Source organism: Equus caballus, chromosome 9 (assembly GCF_041296265.1).
Source record: "Equus caballus isolate H_3958 breed thoroughbred chromosome 9, TB-T2T, whole genome shotgun sequence".
Classification (NCBI taxonomy): Eukaryota; Metazoa; Chordata; class Mammalia; order Perissodactyla; family Equidae; genus Equus; species Equus caballus.
This window is the reverse complement of record NC_091692.1, coordinates 10,342,828-10,369,032: the sequence shown is the minus strand read 5'-3', so window position 1 is coordinate 10,369,032 and position 26,205 is coordinate 10,342,828. Positions and strand designations below refer to the sequence as shown.

Sequence of the window (26,205 nt, the reverse complement as noted above, 5' to 3'; positions counted from 1 at the left end):
AATTCTCAATCTTAAATAGCCCCAAATGGATTTTTTTTTTCCTGGAGCATGACAGAAATTGGTAGTAAAATTAATCTAGAAAAGTTAAGAGTCAAGAATATTTAAAAATTTATGAAAAGGGGAGTAATAAGTGTGTACTAAGATAAAGTATTACAATTCATTAAGATTAAAGCAAGGCTAGCTACAATAGTGTGTATTTTAGACAAATGTACAAAATAAAAGAATAAAATAATGAATTCAAGAATAACACTATACAGGGGGATGGCCTGGTGGAATAGTGGTTAAGTTCACGCACTCAGCTTTGGCAGCCTGGGGTTCAAGGGTTCAGATCCCAGATGCAGACCTACGCACCACTCATCAAGCCATGGTTTCATCCCATATACAAAATAGAGGAAGGTTGGCACAGGTGTTAGCTCAGGGCCACTCTTTCTCACTAAAAAGAAAAGGAATAATACTATGCATACATATTCATACATACATTCTATATATATATCTATGTTTATAAGTATATGAATCTATATATACTTATATATAATTAAAGGAAGCATCATAAGAAACGTAAATAAGCAGTGTTGAAACCATTTATTAGCATTCGAAAAAATGTAGGCCAATGCAACAAACAATACTTTATAAATAATCATTTTAAATGTTCAATTAAAAAACTAGCCAAACATTTGCAAAACTACCAAATTTAATATTTATAGAACCCTGGAGGGCTAAAAACTTTTAAAATTATAAATAAAGCCACAAAGGAAAATATTAAGAAATTTGGCCATTTAAAACTGCTGAAGAGTTAACAATGTAAAAATAAAAAGAACACACCCAAAGGAGAATATTTGCAGCAAACTTTAATGCTATGTAAAGAATTCTTATAAAGGGAATAAAATAATAAAGAAATATGGACAAAGGACATTACATGTAATTCAGACTAAAGGAAATAGTTTTCAGAAATTAGAAATCTAACAGGGAAAATAATCTGGGTATTTTCTAGTCAAACAAATGCAAATTAAAATAGCAATGAAGTATTTTGACATTAAATCAGGCAAATATTTTTTATTTTATTTTAACTCAATGCTAGTATTATTGATAGTATTGATGCCTGCTTAAAGTGATAAAAATCATTTGGAGAAAAAACTAGAAATATCTCTCAAAACCATAAAAATATTTATTTTTTTGATCCAAAGTCAAATTTCTTGAAATTTTAGGCACACAGATGTTCTCTGATTCTAAAATAAGACATAATCTTTAGAAAAAAACTTTAAAAAGCAAAGAATAAGAAAAAAATGCATTAGTAATCTTCTATAAGCCCACATACAGAACAAACCACAATAAAATTTTGGTAAAATTTCCTTGATATTTTCATACATATATGAAATTTTATACTGATGAGCTCATAATATATAAATGTATGTATAATACAGTCTTTGCTTTACTTTTTAAATTTTAAGTCATCAAAAAGTGTTGGCAAGAATCATTTTAATGTTATACAATCCTCTTTGGTATTTCCATGCCATGATTCATCTCTTCTTTTTTTTATTATCAGACATTGAGGCAATCTTCAGATTTCTACCATTAAAATAATAATGCTCTCTATATTAGCAAAATTTCAGAAACAATCTAAACATTTAATAGCATGAATGGCTAAAATAGGATAGATCTACCTATAAAAATTAATAGAAACTCTGAAGTACGATGGAAATACGCTTATGATCCAACATCTATCCATCAAATTGCAATTCAGAGTTTAGCTCTTCTCAGAAACGTTGCCTGGTACATTACATCACACCAGTATTAAATGTTCATCTTACTCCCATTTAATAGGTAGCAATTCCAGGCTTGTCCATACTCTGCCCCTACAGTTCTACAACCTTCTTTTTCAGGTACCCTGTGGGCACCCAGGATATGCTAATCATATGATTGACTGACAATGAAAAGACTAAATGCAATTAACAACGCTTTGTTCGTGTTCTTCATCTCTTTTTCTTCCAGTTAGTTGTCTTTCCTCCTCTTATTAGTGTGTAAGCATACTTTAATCTTGGACCTTTGAGTTAGGAACAAATGATTTTCAAAAAGTTTGGAGAATATGCCACCTTAATTCTACGATGAGGTTACACTTAGAGAGCAACAGCTCCGGGAGAGGCAGTCGGTACCATAGCTCTATCTGCTTCCTCTCAGCCTCGGCATGCAGAAGATCAGAGTCAAGCCTAAGAACCAGACATACTGTGCCTAATATGACTCTTGAAAACAAAGAATTTACTAAATACAGCTTATAGACTATGAAAATTGGGTTTGATTTCAAGAATAATAATCTGAGAATCATTTTTGTGTCTGGCAGTTGGAAAGTTCTAAGTAATGACATACAAGCTGAAGTTAGATGGGAAGTCTAAATTCATTTTTCATCTCATTCATTTCGTTCATGAATGAAATATGACGAAGACTGGGGAGTGCTCATTCTCTCTCTTTTCATCTCTTTCTTCCGCGTCCAGCAGAACGGCTATCTGGTGCCCGATACAGCTACACTTTTGCTGCCCAGATCATCCTGCACACCCTGGCTTATTTGGACCGTGCAAGCAGTCCGTCAAAGCATCTACACTTTGCTTGTAACTGTCAACAGAAAGGGCTCCTAGTGGTCACACACGAGGGCACGAGTCACCCAAGTCAAAGGACAAGGAAGAGATGGACTATTTGTTATTCCTGTCAGTGTTCAGGAAAAGATTTTTGCCTTTCCTTTTCTAAAATTATGTGTGGCACTGTCCGGCGGACTTGAAAGAAAGCAGAAAGATTAAAACTGAAGAACTGAGGAAAACATCATAAATATCACTTTTTCTGTTGAAGAGTTTTCACTACTTAGAAGGGATTTTGCTGTTTACGTGACTGTGTTATGTAAGCCTTGTGTGTCAGTTTATGCATGCATATGATTGTTCTTTCCGGGAAACAGTGTCTTCGCTTAAGGGTGAGAAAAGAAAACACGATTTTTCTTCCTACAAATAAGGCAATAAGAACTGGAATGAAAGAGGACATTTTCGTTTTGTTTTCTTAATTCATGAACACACATATACACACACACAGGCATACGTGACGGATGCAGAACTTTAAAAGGTTTGAAAAAGCATGGCATTCTCAGTAGTCCACAACACAAATTAAATGCCTGGCTTTACTCTCTCGAATTATTTTCATGGAATTAATATTTCCCCCACTGCTCTTACATCATAATTTTGGTCACTAGATATTCCACTGGACCGTAAATTTCTTAAATATAGAGACAGTATTTCATACACCATTGTAGCTACAGCACAGTTCAAAAATGTGAATCCCATGCCAACTATGAAAAGAAAATTCTACTTAATTTTAAATTTTGTTTATAGATTATTTCTCTCACATATAAAACCAAATTATTAAAGTTTAATGTTTATAAATTCAAGTTTATATAATCATAATATTCTGACTTACATCTCTACTTTTAAAGACGTTCTTCCCAGATTTGAGTCTACTTTGATTCTTAAGAGAATCCTCCAAATAAAGTAATTTTTAATTTTAAATATCATTCAGTAGTGTGACATGCTAAAAATGGAAATTTTCAAATAACAAACCAATATATACCTAGAGCCGTCAAAAATCCTATAAATTAATAATAGTAGGTAATGTTTACTGAGTCCTTTCACAGTGCCAGGCTCTTTGTTATTTCACAGAATATTTAAAAACCATCTCTTGAGGTATCTCCCCCTGTTATTATAAGACTCACTTTATAGAAAAGGAAAACCAGATCTGAAGAGGTTAATAACTGGTCTAGGGTCTTAACCGGAGCTATAACTCTAACCCTCTTGTCATTGATTCCAGTGCTTCCACTCTTGTGGACTTTGCTGTACTGTTTGCTTAATAATAATTTTGTACCTCTCTGACATTCTGTTTCCACCGTTTTAGATGCCAGCAAAATGCATTTGCTTAGATCTTGGTCTTCATGGCAGCCTAGGAGAAGAAAACAAAGCAATTTTTGACTTAACAAATCTGAATGACCAATGTTGGGATCAAAGATCTATGGCCCTTTTAAATTAGATTTTAATCAAAGCAAATATGTATTTATTTGGTTAATACTTATTGAGCCCCTGCTATTTGTGACTCATGTCTACACATAAGTAAATTTCTTTTTTTTCTTTCTTTTTTTTTTTTGGTGACAATGGTTGTCCCTGAGCTAACATCCATGCCAATCTGCCTCTATTTTTCACGTGGGATGCTGCCACAGCATAACTTGATGAGTGATGTGTAGGTCCTCACCCAGGATCCAAACCCATGAACCCCAGGCACCAGAAGCCGAGCACGTGAACTTAACCACTACACCACCAGGCCAGCCCCAGCATAATTTTTTAGTGAAGCACATTACTTGTATTACCTCAACAGAGTGTATACCTGTAATGGGATTTGGCTTGATGGGTGTGGGCAATTTTCACATAATCTGCAATTTAGGAGTAAATGAAGCAAGCAATTTTTAGCGAATGTCTTTTTGAATAAAAGTGAATGCAACCGAAATAATAAAAGCAATCATTGATGAGAATATAGAAAGTTAGTCACTAAATTCTGTCTAGAGAGTAAGAAACAATAAATTCTCCCATAGTACCATGGGTTTATATTTCATCTCACACAATGGTACGTAAATGCAGCAATCACAACTACAGAATACAGTCTTAGAAAGGAGCACACCCTCAGTAACTCCTGTTAATGTCACAGAAACGTGTAATTCAAAACGTGTAATTTATCACATGGAATACTTGGATTTGACTAAATTTGCGCATCCTTACAAACCCATCAGTAAATGTATGCCACCGAGAGTTGTGGGACTCTAGACACCACATCACCAGAAAAGAACCTCAAAGATTAAATGCACCACATCCAACATCCTGACACCGGCACCCTGGGCTGTACATCTAACTCCGATCCGTTTACCCTTCTTCAGAACAAAATTGTCAGAAGAAGTCAGCAGACTGTGGCCAAGGGTGCTTCCTTCATGTTTCTTAACTAAGAGAGGAAAAGGAAGGACTGCCTCTCCTCCATTGATACAGACTGTATTTTTACTCCTTTGCATTCAAAGAAAAAAAGGCTTTTTTAGTAAGTGACTATTAGGAAAGCAGTATGACAGAGCTCAAACAGAAGGCTGAATCCCATCCCTGATACTTGTCTGCTCTATAAACTTGGGGAAGTCACTTTGCCTCTCTGTGCTTCAATTTTCTCCATCCATAAAGTGGGGAGAGTAACAGGACCTACCTCAGTGGGGAGCTGCGTGGATGAATGTGACAATGTGAGTAAAGCCCTGATCACCATGCCTGGCACCCAGAGGGCACCCAGTTAACACTTACTCTGCTGCCCAGTGGTCAGCAATGATGAAAGTCATGGCTAAAAGCCTCAATCTACCTGTTTCCCATAAGAATTAATCCATCTTTCTGTTCTGACTACACACCCCCCCAACAACCTCCTAGTAAATGAACTCTTTTATTTCATGTTGAACATTCCAATTGAGCCCGTTCTGAGTGACTCTCCAAGGAAGGGGGGATAATGACCAGACACAGAATGGTGTCCTGATGCACCTCACAGACATCACGCTGAGGAAATAAGGCAGTCACAGAAGGACAAATGTCACATGATTTCACTTATATGAGATAGCTACATGGTCAAACTCATAGAAACAGAGAGTAAAATCGTTGCCAGGGGCTGTAGGGAGGGGGAGATGGGGAGTTGCTGTCTAATGGGTACAAGGTTTCAGTTACGTAGGAGATCCATTGTACAATATTGTGCCTATACTTAACAGTACTGTGCTGTACACTTAACAATTTCAGCAGGTAGATCTCACGGATTGTGTTTTTTTTTTTTTTTTTTTTTTTGGAGGAAGATTAGCCCTCAGCTAACTACTGCCAGTCCTCCTCTTTTTGCTGAGGAAGCCTGGCTCTGAGCTAACATCCGTGCCCATCTTCCTCTAGTTTATACGTGGGACGCCTACCACAGCATGGCTGCCAAGCAGTGCCATGTCCGCACCCGGGATCCGAACCAGGGAACCCCCAGCCGCCGAGAAGCGGAACGTGCGGACTTAACCGCTGCGCCACCGGGCCGGCCCCCATCACAGATTGTGTTTTTACTACAATAAAAAGAAAAGTATCTTGAGCTGTGATGAAGAGGTTGGGCCAATAGTGGAAATAAGTGTGTCCTATACATTTCATTTGTTTTTACAAAATCTCTAAGAAAAGAGACTCAAAAGATACTTTCAATACTTACATTAGAGTTGAAACTTATCTAACACTTTGAACCAGATTCTTCCAATCTGTCAGCTGCTGTCTGTTAGAGAAATTTTATGCCCCGAAGCAGTTGGGGCACACAATAATTCATAAGTGTGACTTCCAGAAACACCCACTTTACACAATACCAGCATTAAGCATCCAAACTTCTAAGCTGTAAAATACAAGAACAATCGAACCAACAGACTGAGGATTTTAAAAAGGATGTGATTCCAGCAATTCAAAGCTATGTTTTATTTAATTGTAAACCATTCTTATCTTTTCCCAATATTTACTTCTCAGATTGAGTAGGAGCATATAAACTGGTATTGTGGGATCTGGAAAAACAATGTGTGGTTCTCCTACATATGAATGGTGACACTATGGGCTATTACAGAAATTAAAAAGAGATGGCAAGGAATGACGGTCGCAGGAATTGGAAATGCAAAGCTGAATGATTGCAAGTTTGTGTCATGCATTCTGTCATTTCTGATCATACGCAGGTAAGACTTCTCATAGGAAAAAATGTCTATAAGCGTATCTGCTCACAATTACAGGCCTGAACTTAGAGAATATTTTCACTGGCCTTATAAAATAAGGAAGAAACAACCACATCTTTCAAATGAAGACCATGTGGATTAAATACAAAATGCAAAGGAGTCAAGGATTGACAGGTTTTAAGATGATCAATTTAGGCCCAGTCTTTTAAGGTTATTTCCTTATTCTTGAATAAGAACATAAATGTGAAAAACAAAAACCTTGAAGACTTTGAATCTCTTAATTAATATGCAGATTTACCATGAAAATTTTCAAAATTCTTCATATTAGTGGACTTTCTAGTTTTTCAATATGATGAAATGCATTTCTTAATATGACATGATTTTTTCACTGGATATTAATTTTTAAGGTATTTAGAAAATCGAAATGTATAAATAAAAATATTTTTCACCTAAAAATATGAAAGAGAATCCTTGCAAATATAATAGCATCCTTCATGCATATGTTTTAAAATAGATATGTACATTTTGGTACCTATCAAATGCTTAATAAAAGATGACTCCTCAAGGCAATTTGCAAACCATGGTTTCATCTAGATATATGTCAGTGTAAATCAGGAACCTCCAGTTCACCGTTTCTCTAAACAAGTATGCCATAATCTTTGCTAGCTCTGTTTCCGTGAGGCCATCATAAATCTGCTCCACTGCGCTGTCCCCACAGAATGCAGTCACAGATTCAAATACTTGGAAGTATAGTGAACTCTACATACAGCAAGTCTATATCAGAATCAGTAATCTCCTTCACCTGCGGGGCACATTTCATTTTAACAAAATCTTGATAGAAATGCACCCATCATGCTTAAAAGCTACCCCGTTATTATCACACTTTATTGAAAACCACCTTTTCTCTTAGCCTAGAAACATGAAATAGGAATGGACACTCCTTTTAATGTATACCCATATGTGGTGTGCATATGATGTCTACTAAATTAACCAAGGTGGACTTTGGTGAATTGAATGCAAATGCAGACTCAAATGGCATAAAACATTTTTCTCAATTTGCCACTGCTGATATTTAATTTGCTTTGATCTAAACCTGCTAACATTATCCAAGTGGAAAGAGCAACTAAGATTCATTATTTCAGATTTATTTCTAATACAGAAGGTGTTTGCTAAAAAAAAGAGTAAAACAGAATGTATAAAATTATTAAATTTTCAATCTTCAAACTTAAAATGGTATATTAAAATCAGAAAAAAAAATTTAAACCTTTCCCTTTTCTAGAATTATACTTTATAGTTTTGTATTTATTGAATACATTCATAGCCTCCCTTAGGATGTGAAATGTATGGAAATATATGTGCATTACTAAAGAAAGAACTAAATTTATTCTTTCCCCACATCATGCTCTTCTTTGCAGTAGAGGTTTTTAATTCAATACAGAGCTAGAATGAGATGGAGCCAATTTCCTGGTCTATATGTGTGACAAATGCTGAAAGTGGCACAAGATTAACAAATTAGTTGAAGTATAGATCTTAAAAGATTTTTTTCTGTGTCTCCAGATCAAAATTCATACTTTATTTGAAATGAAGCCTTCTTTAGAATTCAATAATGACTAGAAATCTTTTATTTCTTCGTATTTAAGATGAAAAGAAGGGATGAATGACGACATACTACAATATTTTAAAAGCAAATTTTTTTACTTGTAGGAAAGCATACAAAGAGTATCTATTTTGACTATGAAATTATTTTGATTATAATCTAATGTCTTGGGTTAATAACTCCAATGTATGATTTGGAACAGATAAAAAATTCTTTTCAAAATAAATAGTTATTTCCAAAATAAAAGCATAAAGTGAAAAGCAGGGTTAAAGTTTATTTACTTCTGTATTTTTTATAGGTAAAAATAATGTTCAAAATGTTAGGTTCTAGATAAATATACTTGCTTTTCTAATAAAAAATTTGGTTTCTTAGCTTGGTTTTAAGTAAAAATTATCAGGCTTGGCTGTTTTACCTAATCTGAGAATCATGTGCTTGATACAATCCAGATATCTAACACCAAACTATAAAAACATCTGTGACAATAAAAGCATGTAACAGTTGTGGAATTGTTTAATTTGGGAGAAAATAGCTACGTTTGATAATCACATGTGCATAAATGGATTTCTCCTCTTTGTCAAGAAACTTTTATATTTTGCAAATTTTTTTTTTTTTTTAAGGAATCAACTTATGCTGTGAAAGAGGTTTTTAAAAGGTAGTCTGAAATACACGTTTTGGATTTGGCTCCCTCGTTCAGCTTTAGAGCCTTGGTGTAGTCCACCTGTTTTGCTTGGGCTTAAATTGTATAAAAATACAGCATTTTAAAGCAAGCAAAATCTACTTGTTGTACCCAAACATGATAACGCGCTTAAAATTCAAGAAGAGTTCTATGCAGGTTGTACGTTTCAGTCACCCCGTCTCCTTCACATATCTGTTCATGTTGACAGACTATGTCATAATACATCAACAGAAAGATCAGCACAGAAGAACAAAATTTCATCACCTGACAGCAAGAGGAAAACTGATTTTCAGTATTAAATTAGTAAAAATATACCGTTACCTCACTTCCAATAAGTCTACTACATTTAGGAAAGAAGGTGTCTGCTATAATCACAAGAATATGCAAAAGACAATTAGGTTTGTTTAGATCGTTGATATCACCCTTTGACAGCCTATTTCCACTTTATCTTTCATGTTTTTTTTTTTTATATCTTGGAAGCAACTTAGAGAATTGAAAATAACTAATTTCTTAATGAGACGCGTGGTATTACATATGTAAAAATGTTTATCTACCAAAGATTTTGAGGACAGTCTTTCCTATACTAACCCTCAGCAGAATCCTACTGATAATTGAAATGGAACTGGGTCTTTAGGCTTCTGATAAAAGTTAGGTACCCATTTCATATAACATCTTTCTCTCTTTGGATTCAGTAGAAATTTAGCAATACCTGTAATAAACAATGTCTTTTGCAGCCTAGGGCATCATCTGCCACTTAGGTTTTAATTTTGCCCCTGTTTGAACACCCTACAACATATGCACTTCTCTTTTGTCTATTATCCTAGAGTTGTGCTATTCCCAAATATTGACATCATCTACTTTTATCAGCATTAACTGCTCTGAAGCTGCCCAGGCTCATGCTCAGCTCTATTTCTTCCTATTGATTATCTTCCTCACTCCAGCAGGTAGCTAGCCAGCGAGGCTGTCCTGAGAAATAGCTTCCAATGACTTTATACGCACAATTTACACGGAATTGTTTAAAGAAGATATTAGCCTCAATACAAATCAGTGAACCTCATTCAGTCAATACTGCACAATTCCGCTGTTGGCACCCTGTCACATGTTAGCCTTCACAGTCAGCTGCCGTACCCAATCTGCACATTAGCCATAGTATTTAGTTTCATATTAAAATGAAGCCGGGGTGCTTTCGCTTTTGCTTTTCTTTTTGAAATCTTTTCCGTATACTTTTTACATCACCTCACTGAGCCATGTGATAGTAATATATTTTGAAATATAAAAACCTGAGATTAAATGTTTGATTTTTGACAGTGTTCTTAAATATAATAAATTCAAAAGGAAATACTGTTACGTTAAAATGGAGTGTTTTTCATTAAGTCCAATCAAATGGTAGACAACAAAGGATCTTTTATTTGAGAATATGAAGTGAAAATGAAAACCAGAAAACCTTTACTAAGAAAAAGTCCAGCGAAATTATGTTGGAAGCAGGTCTCCAGATTGGGCTTGGGTGTTTCTTTTGCTAAAAGTGAATTAAACTAAGATATGTTATGAAGAAATATTTTACAAAGAAGCAAAACTGAATGCTGTTTGGAGATGAAAATAAGGTCTAAGGACAGTTGACTTTGAAAGTAATTCTAAAGAAAGATCACATATGAGAAAAATTGCCTCAGCATCTGATCTTTTCTTATAATCATAACAGGGAAATGTCTGGGGGAAAGTAATGCTAGTCCCTCTTTCTCCTTCATGGCAATGCTGTAAAATTCTAGGCGTGTTTACATTTCAGAATTACTCCTCCTTTAACTACTGGTTTATGATAGCTAATGAGATGATATCTAAATGTTGAAAACAGGAAAAGTCAAATGAAAATCTAAATGTGAAATATAATAGAATGAAATAACTAAACAACACAATACTACTTGAATGTTTGTGCAAAAATTGCAAAATGAACTGCAATACATTAAAATTCTTCAGTGGTTGTGTAATACATAAGTGAAGGTTTACATATAAAAGCTCTAGCTATCAAAAAAGGGATCTTTATATCATATTATCCCCAATTTTTTACTTGAAGATATTCACTAACATCTTGGCGTGCGCCCTGAAAGTTGTCGTTAAGTCTATTTGCATATTTCTTTGTAAACTGAAATTCAAGGTAAGAATAAAGCATACTGATCAAAATAGTCTATTTGTTAGAAAATGCATCCTCCAGCTTTAGTGGCTGAGTTGCAGAAAGCTTTGTGGAATATGAATGGCAGAGAAAATAATTTCAGTTTTGGAGATTTTTAAGGACTGTGTATCTTTTTTGGAAGTAAAAAGTAGGAGTTGAACAAAATGACAATTTTTAATGAGTGATAGTAAATAATAGCATTTTAAAAATTAATATAGGAAAGCAATTAAAATACAATTACATAAGTTATTGTAAAGATTTCTATCTTTTCTCTTTTTTTCCTATAAAATGTTAAAGGTGATGTTTGTATGACCTTTGCTTTCATTTCTTTTCTCTTTAAATAGCACTCCTTGGAAGCTGGAGCTCTGGAGCCCAGGTAGAACAGACACGACAAAGATGGCCAGTCTATCCTGACCGTGCATCTTCTCACACATTTACTGCAAACTGACACTCATATATAACAGCTTTTTTTTTCTATCACAAAGATTCAACAAAGAACAATTCCAGGAGCAAGGGAAAACCATACTCCAGGAAAGAGAAATGCCATAAGTGCATATTCAGGCTGCATAAATGCAGGTATAGCAAAGGTAATTGTAATATTTGTGTGTGACAGCATTTTACCACTTAAAGTAGTCAGTGATCTAAATATGATAGTATTTAGCTGTAATTGTGTACATGTATGCATGTATCATATATTACATGTAATGCCCAAATATAAATTCCAGCCCAAACTGAATGCACAAACATTATTGTTGTTTTCAGTTTAAAATATTCTTTGATGAATATGTATTTATATATTACAGGTATCTCTACCAGTTAGTCAACTTATCATATGATATTCTTATACTAAATAAAATTATATGCTTTATATATTCACTTAAATGTAAGAACATTCTCAATGAAGCAAATGTAAGCAGAAACAATGCACACAAATTAATTAGGCTTTTAAAACGATCAGCAACAAAATAGTCTGATAAACATTTCAGGTAAATAAAGATGCTGATATTGTTTCCCAAAAATCTTTCTAAATTAACCATAATGCTTTAAATGTAAGTGAATGCTGTTTTCAAATTATGTCAAAACATAAAATTCTCAGTGACATTCCATGGCAACTTTCAGAAGAAACGAATTTTTTTTAAAGTAGTTTTGATTAAACTTCTAAAATACAAAGGAAAATTATTTTTGTTTACTCAGGTTATTTGTACTAATCTATGGAAGAAAACATGATTCTAGTCTATAATTTTTATAAACCTTATGAATGTTCATATTTGTGATGCATATTAAAGATTAATATTTAAGATCTATAGTAACAGCCTGCGCAGATTACCAAAATGATGCTAAAAATCATGCATACCATTTCACTGAATTAGTTTTAGTAGCAAAAAGTGCTACACTGAGTCTAGATGTTTCAAATAAATCTTTCCATAACTATTGCGACTAGTATAACCTAGTCAAAAAGAATATTTTATACGAAAAATTAACTTTAAAAGTAATAATATTGAATTCTATGAGGTATTATCTTTTTTTAAAGCATGAACTTATCCAAACTGAGCACGCATACACACACACACACTTTGTCAGGAGAAATTGTTTTTATAGTTAAAGTAACTGAAAACGAACCTATTAAGGTGATTATTACCTTACCATCTTTGCAATAATGTAGCTTTTAAAAATATGTAAACATTTCATTTAATTCTAATTTTACATATTTAACAATTTATCAGTAAGTATTGTCATTATTAAGTTTTATAAAGTGGAAAGATTTTAAAGTACCAACTAACATATACATCTATCTAAATTCTAAGACAATTTTATTTAACTAAAAATATAAAATCACATTAGTAGCTAATTGGGACGTTTCATAATTTCTTTATTGTAAATCCATATATTTATTAAAAAATGTATAAACAAAGTATGATATTTAAGGAAATTAATATTAGCCTTATAATACATAGAGTACATTTATGCATTTATTACCATCCATGGCAAATATAGATATACTATTATATATATCTTGTCTATCTATGTATTTTGTGCAAAGAACAAAAGCATTCTCATAATCTGGAATAGGACGATAAAGGTGTGTGTGTGTGTGTGAGTGTGGAGAGAGAGAGGAAAAGAATTGGTAGCTTTACATAGAGGTATTAAAGGTAGAATATTAACATATTTAGAAATGAACATGAAGGTATTATGTTAAAGAAATATCACTGACAATTTTTCTCTTCTTTCCTTCTTCGTCTATGCGTCTGTGTTCAGCTCCTAACAAGAAAATGAACATTTGGATGAAAGGAAAAGAGAACTATATAGAAATTTAAAATAGGGTACTTTGGTTAAAATTACTAAATGAAAGTTTAAATCCAATTGGGTTTTCTCTTCCGAAATACGAAACAAAGAGCCTATAAAACAGGCAAGAGAGTCACAACATCTTTTGAAAATTCTCTATGAAAAATTTTTACCATGTAAATACTTGTATCATTAGTATCCTATAGTATTATAAAATATTTTGAAGGTATGTATGAAAATATGAAGTAAACCTGAAGGTTTCATCCTTGTGGCAAAAACATCAAGACTCTAAGTAAAGACAAAGTTCCTTAGCATTTGATTCAGACATAACTATTTCAGACTTCCTAGTTTAGTGATTTTTAAGTACATCTACTTGTTGATTTTTCAAATTTGTCATTTTTTCAATAGTCTAGGGCTGAAAAGGAAGTAATATAGGGTCGCATATCAAGAACTTACATGGCTACCTAATAGTTAATATCTTGACCACCTTTACGCATTTAAGTGGTTATAACCTCACTAATTCCAGCGCTACAGCATTCAGGTGATGCTAGTGAATGTCTTCCACAGAGAACAGCCTCATAGCGAGGATCATTTACTAATCCCTGACTACCTAGACGCCTGAAGCCTTTAGTCTAAAAACATATTTTTATATAAAAAGATCCTATTTAACTATAAAGGTAACAATGTTGTTGTTTGTCATGAAGTTGAGCAAAAGCAGTAGACCAAAAGTTATCTGTAACTCTCAGGTGGACATATTCATTCCCTAATTCCTAGATAATTAACAAGGATCAAACTGTGCCCTGCATTACCTCCCTTCAAGATGGTAAACTAGTGATACAATAGAATGGAAGCAAGTTCTGTGGGGAGGGAAGAGAGTGATGGAGAGAGGAATACCTATTTCTTGGCTCCACAAAGGGTTGAGGGCCTAATTATTTTTAAGTATAATCCAACCAACCTCTTCTCATGCTTAGCTGCACTGAGTGACACTATTTGTGATGCCCAGTGTGCTGAAACTGAGCAGGTTGCTGTCAGTTTAAAAATGACTATAATAAAAGTGACCATGAAGATGGATCTTGTGATTTTGCGTTTCTAATCAGTCATCTGTGAAGAACACTTTTGCTTTGATTCAGCAGACTGGTGACAGCCATGATTGATAGTGCACGAGGAAGAAAAAAGGTTATTAACTGTCTTCCTATTAAGCTCTATGTATTACCCCTCTAGGTGCATCTTATACTTGAAGTTAAAGTACTTACTCAGGTAAGGTCAAGAAGGAACTCTATGGAGATGGCATCCATTCTGCTGAAAACAAGCAAGGCATCTTTGTACCTATTTCTTTTAATTTAGCCCTTTAAACTACCTTTAATTCCACTGTCTTATTCATTAGCTAAAAAAGAGAAATGTCCTCCTTCCAACAGCATCCATACTGAAAACACTAAAGGTATATAGAAAATAGTTTTAAATGTAAAGATTTGGATGCAGAGCTACGTAGCAACATGTGTATGGCATGTACATAAATCTATATTTAAAAGATGCTCGTATATTGTATAATCTGAGGGTATTTTTAGGGGTAGACACGAAAGCTGAATTATGATTAAGAATAAATATTTGTATAGTACGTGCAAAGTTTGTTTTAATTTTCAATAATCCATACATGGCAAGCTTATGATAAAGAAAAAAATAACAATTTCTAAGAAACTCAAAGGATCTGATAGACTATCTAGAAGTTTTTTTCATTTAAATATAATGTACTAATTCACTAAGTTCATCTCCTTTTAATTTTTTAAAATTAGAAGTAGTATTTATGGATGAACATTTGAATGACAGTATCTGTTCAAATCTTTGACGAGCAGACATACGCACACCCATTCACAGATGGTATCATAGATGCTAAGGCATTTGATGTTTTTTAGTAACTGAGGATATACCATTCATTAAATGAAATGATAAAATTTTAAATGTTTTCATGTTTCCTCTGTTCCTCTGGTCTTACAGAAGCCAAATGTACTAAAAGAGTTTTGTACACTTCATTTAATTTTTCTCTAAAAACAGTTTAAATTTACAAGTTTGGTTCTGGGAGATAGATTAAATATATCCATTTTAATCTAAAATTAGAGTATTATGTTTCTTCTTACATTTCCCACTGTAAAAACACAGTGCATGTCAAATGCAATGTCAATTAGCCAAAAATATTTAAAGATATCAATAACTTGGCATTGAGGTAACCGCTTAAACTATAACCAAATTCCAGCTCTGTGTGCTTACCCGGCTGTTCATTGAACAACTCTGCAAAGTGGCACAGAATAAGAAAATGTTACCAGAATGTTATTAGAGTTTCAGTGTGGGGAAAATCATATTATGTTCAAAAGTTTTCTCTAGTATATGACCTGTTTCTCCAGTGTCAGTTGTTATACCCGTTTTTGGTCTGTAATAAATTATATTTTGAAAATGTACTGTTTTAATATTAGGATCCATCAACAATGAAATATAGAGAAAGTAAGGAAATGAAGTTCAAGTTTTCATTGAATTTCTCTTTAGAGCCACAAAAATTGGCTCTCTATACTACAGGGCTTAATATTGCAATTGCTGTTTTAAGAAAGCTTTCCAGTTCTCTAGTACTTTATGCATGCCAAGTATAATCTAAATACTTACACACTGAGAGCCTCTTTATAAAAAATGTTAGATCAATATGAAAATTGTTTATTTAGTGAATTGTGTTTATGTGGAGTGGATTTAAGAGTAGATTTTAGAATTCATACAAGATTTCCTCAATATGACACATTAACTTCATTATTAAACGGATCTCTCTTTCTGTCCCACTCAACTTCAACAGACAAACTTGGGTTCTGAAATTTAGAAATCAATGATGAGATAAGTAATAGCGAGGGGTATACGGTTAATAATAGCCTTCTACCTTCTTGTATAAATATTTGTCAAGGGTTTCACAAGGAAATTATAAGCTGAAAAGGAAATAACAGTTGTGAGTTTCTTAAAAACATTCTTTTTAACGTCAAAAAGGAAAATGTAGTTTCAATCTCTCTCCTGGTAATTGACAAGATGCTCTGAAATTTGAGTAAAAGTCCTCTCTTCTTCCATCTGCCTACTCAAGAGTTTCTTCAGGAAAATGAGGAAGAACAGGGGCCAAGCAGGCCCAAGACCAACACACAGATTTCCTTCTTATCCATTTCCCAGTCTCCCCTGATTCTTCTCTTTAGAGAGTCAAGATCTAGAACACACATTATACACAGCACACACTTGTGCAAGAACAAGGCAAAGGAAGTTTCAGGTAAAGTTGAGGTCATTTCCAAGGCAGTCAGTTACGATAGCTGAAATTAATGTTGAGCCATATTTTTTGGCAGACAATAGAAGCGAAAAGGGCAACATTTTCCTTTTTCCTTTTGGAACTCCAGAACAGCATTAATTCTGTTCAAGCAAGTGCGAGAACTGGTGAAGGAAAGCCCCACCCTTTTGTGAAAACCTCCTAAATTTGGCTCTGAGGCTACTGTGACTGGGTTTCATCGACCGCTGGCGCACAAGGCATCTCTAATTTGCAACATCTAGGGCTTTGATGACTTTTAGCTGGAAACTCTCTTCTGCGGCTCTTCCAGTTCTGTATGCATCTCTCCTCCTCTTCCTCCTCCTTCTCCACACCTACGAAGGGACACAGGGTAGGGGTATGAACTGGGTGGTGCACAGCTGTGTAGCCAGAACGTGGAGGCAGACAGCTGCTGTCCACTCCCAGCCTGGGTACCTGAGCGCAGTGGCCACTCTGCTCTTCTGCCCAGCCCACTCCTGCCTGCAGTGTTGCTGCTGTCACGCCAGCCGGTGATTTGATAGGCTTGTCGGGTTGCCATGGTGTTGACTTCTTGCCTCTGAGGAGCTGCCCAATGACTGGAGGTCTGGGATTAAAGCGGGAAGAGGCAGCGGCCACAGCGAATTTCAGCGGCAGCTGCAGCAGCTAGAAACAAGAAGCAAGAGGACGAGGTCTTTAGACTGCGCTCCCTCCCGCAGCCAGGGCGACCAGAGAGGGCAGGAGAAGAAAGGGGGGAAGCTTGAAATGGTGACCACTCGAAGCCAGAAGATACAAGTGAGGTGCTCGAGACCCGCTCAGGAAGAGCTCATAAGCAATCTGCACGCGCTGAGAGGAAAAATCTTCCAGAATTCGTTATTATTCACATGAGACATTACGAGGGCGGGTGGTGGGACTGGGGGAAAAGGGTGTTAAAAGGGCCTCCAGTGGGTGATACACTGCCCCCCCACACCCCACCCTTCCTTTGGGCAACGAAGTAATTTGACAAATAAAGAGACGCTACACGGAGAACTTTGAATCATGGAAACTAACTTATTCCGAGAAGAGAAAGTGCAATTAGACGGCAACCGAGCAAATGAAAATCGTTGCCTGGGCCAGCGGCCGGCGGGGCGGTCCGGGAGGGGGCGAGCCGGGGAGGGCATGTGCAATGCACACCCCAGACGGAAACTGCAAACTAGGAAATGAAAGGGAAAGAAGGCGCTTCTGTTATAAATTAGTAGGTAGGTGAAGGTTACGCAAAGAAGAAAAGGGAAAGTAAAGCTGTTAAAAGAATAGAATAAAACCCCTGGGAGTTCAACTCGAAATCATCCCCCCCACCCCCCCACGCACACTCCCCAATCCAAGGGGAGTAGGAGGAGGAGAAAAAGAGTACATTCTGGTGTGATGAGAACTCTCTGGAATGTCTGGAGGAGAGGATAGAAGTGCGAGGGTAAGAAGACCCGAGTGCTAAATAAAAGGCAGGAGAGAGAGATGGGGGAGGGGCGGGGGAGGAAAGAAATATTTGGTGATTTCACCGAAAAGACTTTAGAGATGCAGAAGAGTGAGATTCCAGTAGAAGGCAAAGGAGGACAGAAGTTCAGACCTGTAGCGTGAAGGAAGGAGGAAAAGGACAAGAGTCAGTAAGAGAAAGGAGGAAAAAGGTGTGTGCTGCTGAGGGGCGGGGGGGGGCCTGGGAAGGCAACCACTGGCAAGTGCAAGGAGCAACTGCCAGGACAGAGGGCAAAAGGGGCAGAGAATGGGAGCGACTTAGGCGGTCGACGAGAGCCCCGCGGGGCAGCCCCCGCGAGCTGGGAGCCAGGTGCCGCGCCGCCCGCGCTCCGGCTCGGGGCGACGCAGGGACTTTTCTGGCAAAAAGAGGAGCTGCTCGTTCAGCCTGCCGGAGTCACGATTCACCGCGAGTCCCAAACACACGCCTCACTCACTACTTTACAGCCACTTTCATTGATTTTCTTTAACAAATAAACATAATGCCCGCTACAGCAACACTTGCTCTTGCTGCAGCTAGAATGCCACAAGCTCTGACTGCAGCATTTCTCCAAATAGCAGTCTTCATATCTTCCAATAAATTGTCTTCCTTCACTTAAAAGATCAAACGTGTGCTCACGTTCAGGTTTGGGGAGTCTAGTCCTCGCTCCCCTCTGTAATTTGGGAATCATCTTTTACAATAAGTAGAAGACCGGTCCAGACACAAGTTGGTAAATCTAGTAGGGCTCACTCACATTTGCATATTAATTTTTGCTAATAAGAAGTAACTCAGTTTGGAAGGAAAACGCCGGCAAAGAAACTGACTCGTTTGCAACTGCAGGGAAATTAACACTAGTCTGACAGCCACACCTAAGCTACTCCCCTTAAGTTGTCTCTAAAAAATATTTCCTTTTAAAATAAAGTATTTATTTTAAAGTAGCCCCCCTCCAAGAGCAGTTTCTGCTCGAGGTTCTTCCATACATGTCAAAGGGTTGTTGAATTATTCATTATTGTAATTACTATCATCATTGTCATTATCCCTTTCCATGTGGAAATAATTTTATTATCGTAATTTGATATCTGAAGAATTTCCTGTTAGTCGTTTGATAATCATTTTTTCTGCTGAAAAGAAAAGTTTTGTTTATAAATGAGATAGAGAAAATGTTTTAAATGCTTTGATGTTTGCTATAGATTTCCGTTTATCTAATCGATCGGAATGCCAATAAAATCGATTAAAGGTTTAGTGTTTTACAAACAACCATTTTGTGCTTTTTGATTTTACGTTCAGGATGATTTTAATAAAGCTAATGCTTTCCTTTAACATTGTTCCTTTAAAAACCCAAACCCTTATCGTTTTTCCTTTTATTATTAGAAATTGCCACTAAAAGTTCTGCTAATAGGAAAATAAAAAAATATAAGCAATGGCTGCAATGGTTTAAATTTCATTCTCTTGTTGCTCAAGGTATTTAAATAAAGCCCTTTAAAATCTTGGTGAATTATATGCGATCATTCAGTGATTGCGGAATATTAAATTAAACTTAGATAAATCCGCATTGAAGGAGGCAGCACCCAATCCTGAATTTATTTCCCATTTTCTCTAACAGCATCACTGCGCTCCTCTCTTTGCAATGACAATGTGCCAAATCTGGGCATTTTGAAAACATTTTCCATATGCTTTAACAGGGGCTGATAGACAAAGAAGAAAAGGAGATGGTCTTTTTGCTCTGAGGTATCTTTTCTTTAACCTTTTTCTGGTAGACTTTCATTGATAATCATTTAAAAGCAAAAGTTTGAAAATCATTTAATTCTCTCTCTCTCTCTTTTTTTTTTTGCTATCTTGTCATTTATTCCTGAAATAGAATTTTAGTTACAATATAATGTAAAGCTATCATTTCTGTACCTTGGCGAATAATATTTGTTTCAAAATCTTTGATTCATTCAGTTTCTGCTAGCTGCCTTTTGTAATTAAAGACGGATTTAATTATACATTTTGTAACTTAGATCAGATGTTTGCTGTAGGATTTAATGGTGCTTTGTGTCTAATATTTAGGGACGTTACATATAGAAGTGGTGGCTTTTCTTCAACTATAAAGACCTGCACTTTTGTCTTAGCAATGTGGATGTTTGGATACATGTAATGTCCTGTTTTAAAATAATTCTATTTGGTGGCTGGAGTTTAGTATATTGTCTATACAGCATTTCATCGTCTAGATATAGATGTTTTAGGTTTAAAAAGATCACAACTTTATCTTCTATTCAATGAAATCATAGTTTTTCTTTTTTTCCCCCACTTGTCTATCTTTTCCCATCTGCATTGTTGTCTCTTAGAGCTCTTCCCCAGACAGACTGTAAAATTTTCGTTGGCTACCCTTGCTGGAAATATCTCCTTGTATTTTGAGAAGGGTGTGCTTGTGATCCTGGGTTTGGGTGTTGTGGCTGTGTTTATGTGTGCTGGGGGGGGGGGGGGGAATGGTGATAAGGAGCCCTCATTAATTTGCATAAGAGCTGTGGAAGTGCTTGTGAAGTTAGTGAAGTGCTATTGTTTGGGGAGAGTCCTGCCTGATTTTGTTTATAAACACTGGGCTGATTGCCCGGAGGAAAAGGAGGTCACAGCGCTGTCTGAGCCGTGACCTCTGAGAGGCCAGAGGGTGTCTGACTTTTCTCTCTCCCTCTTCCCGCTTTTCCTTCTCTCCTCCCTCAATTCTTCCCTCCTCTGACCCTCTCTAACTCCTCCCCATTCCTTACCTTACCTTACCTGTGTCCAACTTCACTTAATAACCCCCCTCCCCTCAAAAAGCAGGTCAGAACCTCCAGGGAAGAAAGGTAAAACAGATTTACTCCAAAGCAAAAGCCAAAAATGGACTTCAGTCTAGAAAGAGAGAAACATACAGAGATATGGAAGTACAGAGATAGAGACCCGGGAGCAGGAGGGGGGCATTTTTATGATAAAAAAGAAGATCACAAAGGAGATAAGAGCCAGGGTGGGGGAGGGGAGGAAATCAGCAAACGACGGATTTAACTGCCCACAAACACTACACACACACAGACACACTCCAAACGCCTTTCCTGCTTGAATTTCATTTCATCTATCTCACTCTCACCATCAAAGAGAGTGTCCATTCTGGATGTTAGGTCATATTCGAACCCCCCCCCCCCCGGGTTTGTTAGTTCTCAAGAAAACATACTTTTTTTCATAGTAATGAGATCTGGCGCTCTCCCACACTATTGCTTAAATTATTTCACTGTAAATAGAATGTGTTTGTGACACCTTCCCAAAGAAGACTTGCACTTTCCGATTCACTGTCAACTTCACTTCTCCCCCTTACACACATACCCCCCACCGCTTAACCTCCCCACTCACACAAAATGACAGACATTGGTATCAGGTTTAAGTGTGTTTTGGAAGGAGTTGCTGAGTTAAACAAAAATGTTAGTTAACAGACTGCCTTTGTTAAATAGCCCCCGGGGTGGAGAAGCCCCAACAAAAAGATGGAAGGAGGAGGGGGGCTGAGGATCTGAAAGTGTCTGTGGTGGTATAAGGGGTTCCTAACGCTGAAATCTTGTAATACCTCGGTTCAAACTGAGCTCATTTAAAGACCCCGGAAGCGCGGTCGAAAAACTGGGAACCTTTTCCCCTTGGGCTGGGGTTGGTCTGGAGCTGGAGGCACAGGAGGAAGAGGCAGGTGGGGTATTTATTAGGGAATGGGTGAGGGTAGGGCGAGGGAAGGAACAGATAGCTGAAGACTCATTAAACCGATTGTAAAGCCTGGCGTGTCCGCGGCATAGATTTGGGAAATAAAATACGCCGAGGAAAAGTCTAGAGGTGGAAATTACCTTTTGTCTCAATGTTAATTACTCCTTGCTTCCAACACTCAACACCTAACCACCTGGCTTCCCTTTTTTGGTTCTTCCCCAACTCGGTGCTCCGTGTCAGGGGGCGAGTGCCCTGGAGTGGGCTGGGCTCGGCCGGGGAGCCCTGGAAAGTGCAGAAGACGGTCTGGGGAAAGTTCTGAGGGCGGCCGGGAAAGCTCTGCTTGTTTCACTTTGAAATAAAAAGTAGCCAAACGTTCCTTGCGGACGGCGGCGGGTTCGCGCAGAGTTTAGGGACAGCCGATGGGGGGGTTGGGGGGGGGCGGGTGGAGACAGGGTCAAAGGTTGACGGCAAGGGGTCCGCAGAGACCCGAGAGGAGCAGCTGGGTTTCCTGGAGCGGGGGGCTGTGGCGCAGCCGGGTCGAGCCGGCGGAGCGCGCCCGCGCCCCGGAGCAGCCCGCGGGCTGGGCTCGGGCTCGCCCGCCCCGCCGCGCCCCTGCCCGCGCGCAGCGCCCCGCGCCTCCGGGCCCAGCCCGCGCGGACCTGCAGCCGCAGCTCCCCGGCCAGCCTCCCGGCGCGGGCGCGCTCCCGGGCCAGCCCTGGAGGAGACTCTGCACTCGGGGCGATCCCTTTCTGCCCCTTCCCTCAACCCATTAACCCCCGACCCTCACCCCCGCATCTCTTCTCAGGAAAGAGGGGAAAGAGGACGACGAAGCGATGATGAAAAAGGAACACACACGCTAGGAGGGGGAATACTCGCTCGCAGAAGAGATTGCAAAAGTGGGCGCCCCTCTTGCAAATCTTCTTTCCTTTTGTTTTCTTACTTAGAATTCAATAATCGCCCCCCCCCCACAGACACACACACACACACAGACACAGACACATACACACACACAGCTGTATTTTCCAAGAAAAGAGGGAGATGTTGGGGGGGGGGGGGACGTAGTGGAGAAATAGCCACCAAATTTTTAAAATGGTTTTCCTGATTTGACGCTTGGTGTTTTGACATTAATGACATTAACGTTATTGATGATGTTTCAGGGAGAAAAAGGCAAAAGAAAGGAAGGAGAACTTGAAAACGAAATGATCATCATTTCCCTATTCTTCCATGCCAGAAATAGACCCCTTTCTTCACCTGAGCCTGAAACAGACTTATTGTTCTCAGGTGTTTCCTTCATCATACGCATTTACCCGTCTGAAATCGCAGGAAATGGTTTTTCCATCAGTGAGCTTGTACATGGAGCCCTCTCCCGCAAAGGGCTTGATCTTTTCTGATTTGAACCTGAAAGTTTCCTTGCCTTCATTTCCCCTCAGTCTCTTTAAAAGCTCTCACCCCCTTCCCCATACACACACCCCCAATAGTTTTTTAAAGCCAGAATTTTTGCTCTCTGGGGTGTTTTCGGTAAACAGTAACGCTACATAAACACCTTCTTCACTTGCAAGTTTTGGAGCATTTAACTTTTACCCTCGTGGGCATGTATGTTTCTTAAGGCACATGGATAAATGCCACTGAGGTGCGATTCAGACACTGCTAGCACAGGGGTGTCACAGCTGCTGTGTAAGGTGGGGCTGTAAACAAAGTAACTCCAAAATCTAGGAAGCCATCCACTTTGAACAGATTTCTTCCCAAACAAGTTTGCATTGGAACGGAGTCTTTGCAGTGGTAGATAATTTTCTTTCTGTTAATGGTTAGTAGCCTGGTTTCTAATACACAAGTACACGCACTGACTCCAGATTCCTAAGGTGGTGATTTGCTTTTTTCTCTTAATAAAGACCATATCTAGGTTTTATTTTCCACTCCAAGCCTCTGGACTTTCATTGTAACCTTAGCCAGCTGCTGTAGGCAACCCGCTTTCCTGATCTGGGCCTGGGTCTGCTCTTTTGAGGACTATGCTTTTATCCTCCCAGGTGTTTTGTTTGGTTTTTAATCCTATTTGCATCAGTCCTGGGATTTTCCAAATGTTCCTTGATAAGGCGAGGTTTCAGGCCCACAAGGATGCGTGTCTGCAGCCTCTGTTGTCCTTAGTGCTTGTGCAATAAACCTTTCTGTTGGTATTTAGTAGATTCGGTGCTTAAGGCCTAAGACAAGGTTTTGAAGCAGATCCTGGCGGTCCAGAACTTCAAAGGCCTGTCAGCTCAAAAGCAGCTGACGCCTCACCTGTCCAGGAAGCTGGACATTGCAAGTATTTCCTGTTTTTAGCTTTTTTGATTTGTTACTCTCACCTCTCTCTAGAATTCTTATTTTTGAAATATTACATAGATGGTGTCTCCTTGTGACCTGTGATATAGCAGTGTATCGAGATGCTATCTGAGTAGCAATGGATATATATATATATATATATATATATATATATATATATATTCCATATTCAGTAGGGGGTATTTAAAAGTATGTCTATTCCTAGTTTTAGTTAATTATCTTTTAATGAAAGTGTCACTCATATTCACATCTGTAATATTGGAAAGAGATAATTAGATTTTCAAATGAGAATCAGCCACCTTAAATTTTGCACCAGAAAATACCAAGTATATTTCATTCTAATGAGATCTGTAGTGGGGTTTTAAAATTCATCATAATGTGCTTCAAGAAAGATAATTCAACAGACTCGCAAGATGAAAGGTTTTTTTCCTAAGTCTTCTTAAAGCTATTACATTGAACTTATGCAATTCTGATGAAATATTCAAAAATATTACATAAAGGCTAGAACCGTACCCCCACTATCCCCCTTGCAACCATCACTTACTCTCATTTGAAAGTTTACTTTGCCTAAACTAACCGCTTCCATCTTCCATGCCCTGGGTTTTCTCTCCTGCGCGGGCAAGCGAAAGATACGTGTTTAAATAGAGTGCCTGCGGATCCACAGTGCAATTCCTCCCTCGGAACAGGCCAGGCAGAGCGGTCTTGCACACAGCCCAGGCACCCTTTATTTACATATATCTGCATATCTGATCAGACCCCCGCATCTCGCCATTAAAGCGCGTTCTTGAACGTAGCAGGATACACTAGGCAGAGAAAACCTCTTCATTGCCCTAACTCATATTTCTGCTTAAAGCCTCCCTAGTAAACAAATCTCTGGTTCGATAATAATTACTTTGCCTCATTAAAAAAAATTCCTTTTCGAGTGGTTAAAGGGCATTCACTGCTTGGGCGGTATTTATGTTTTATTTTTTCCCCCTCATCCTTGCTGAGTATGTGTCTGTGTGTGTGTGTGTGTGTGTGTCTAATGAAGTTTGGGAGTCGCGCGCGCAGGGGCGCGTGGGGTGCGAGCCCCGGAGGTCCCCATCCCCTGCCCTCTCCGCGGTCGCCGCGTCCCGGGCTCCAGCCGCAGCGCTCCTCGCCTTGGAAGCCGCTAGGCTCCGGGCTGCTCCGAGTCCGGGGCTGCGCGTCATTTGCAGTCTGGGGAATGTTGATCACCTCACTAATTACACCTCTCTCTCCCCCCCTCTCTCTCCCTCTCCCTCGCTCTCCTCGCTCATTCCCAGAGTGCATATCGGGAATAGACACACAAAGACATGCGCACTCAACTTAATCAGCCATTTTTTTAAACAGGGCTAAAACGATAATAATTAGCAGAATAAAGACATATCGGATTTTCATTTCCTTTCCTCCTTTTCCCAACCCCTTCACAACCAAACAGCGAGACCGCGGTCGGCACATGCTTTAACTCCTCCCGGACCCCCGAGGACCGCTCCATGCCCCCCACTTTCTGCTCCAGCGTTTTTATTTTCACCCAATAAAGTTCGAGGATTATTTTTTTATTTTTTTTATTTTTTTTAATGAACCCTCTCGTTTTACTTGGATGTGATCAGCTGTAAGTAAAATAAAAGCAAAACAAAAAAGAGGCGAAGATCGAGTAGGAACTGCAGGGGAAATGGAAAGTAAGTTTTTTCTTTAACTTTTATTGAGTAGTTTGTGTTAAATTTAGGTCGAGTATCGATTATCTTTCCAGCCTGATCTTGCACAATCTTTGATATTTCGCTCCCTCTCTCTCCCTCTCCGCCTCTCTCCCTCTCTGCCCCTAGCTCGCTCTCTCTAGCTCGCTCTCGCACACATCCCCTCATCCCGACCATCTCTTCCGCTCTGCCCCCCTTTTCTATCTCTTTCCCCCTTTTTTTGGCTCGAGGATTTGCTCCGCTGAGGGAGGGAGGG

General features: G+C 38.1%; 1 protein-coding gene and 1 long non-coding RNA gene across 6 annotated transcripts in view; one reads left to right on the top strand and one right to left on the bottom strand.

Annotated features, from left to right (window-relative positions):
• The window catches only part of LOC106780962 (uncharacterized), a 60,855-nt gene that overhangs the window by 17,859 nt on the left and 16,791 nt on the right, over positions 1 to 26,205 (bottom strand). For 3 of the 4 annotated variants that reach the window (XR_011421233.1, XR_011421231.1, XR_001377424.3), the window contains 2 exons: positions 3,892 to 3,966; positions 296 to 433 (listed from right to left, as the gene is read on the bottom strand). This is a non-coding gene — a long non-coding RNA (uncharacterized lncRNA). The remainder of the gene's footprint in view (positions 1 to 295; positions 434 to 3,891; positions 3,967 to 26,205) is intronic. The other variant, XR_011421232.1, reaches the window with a different exon arrangement.
• ZFHX4 (zinc finger homeobox 4) overlaps positions 25,537 to 26,205 on the top strand; it is a 174,424-nt gene continuing 173,755 nt past the window's right edge. For both annotated transcript variants that reach the window (XM_023648438.2, XM_014727942.3), the window contains exon 1: positions 25,537 to 25,934. The gene's annotated coding sequence lies outside the window, so the exon portion shown is untranslated. The remainder of the gene's footprint in view (positions 25,935 to 26,205) is intronic.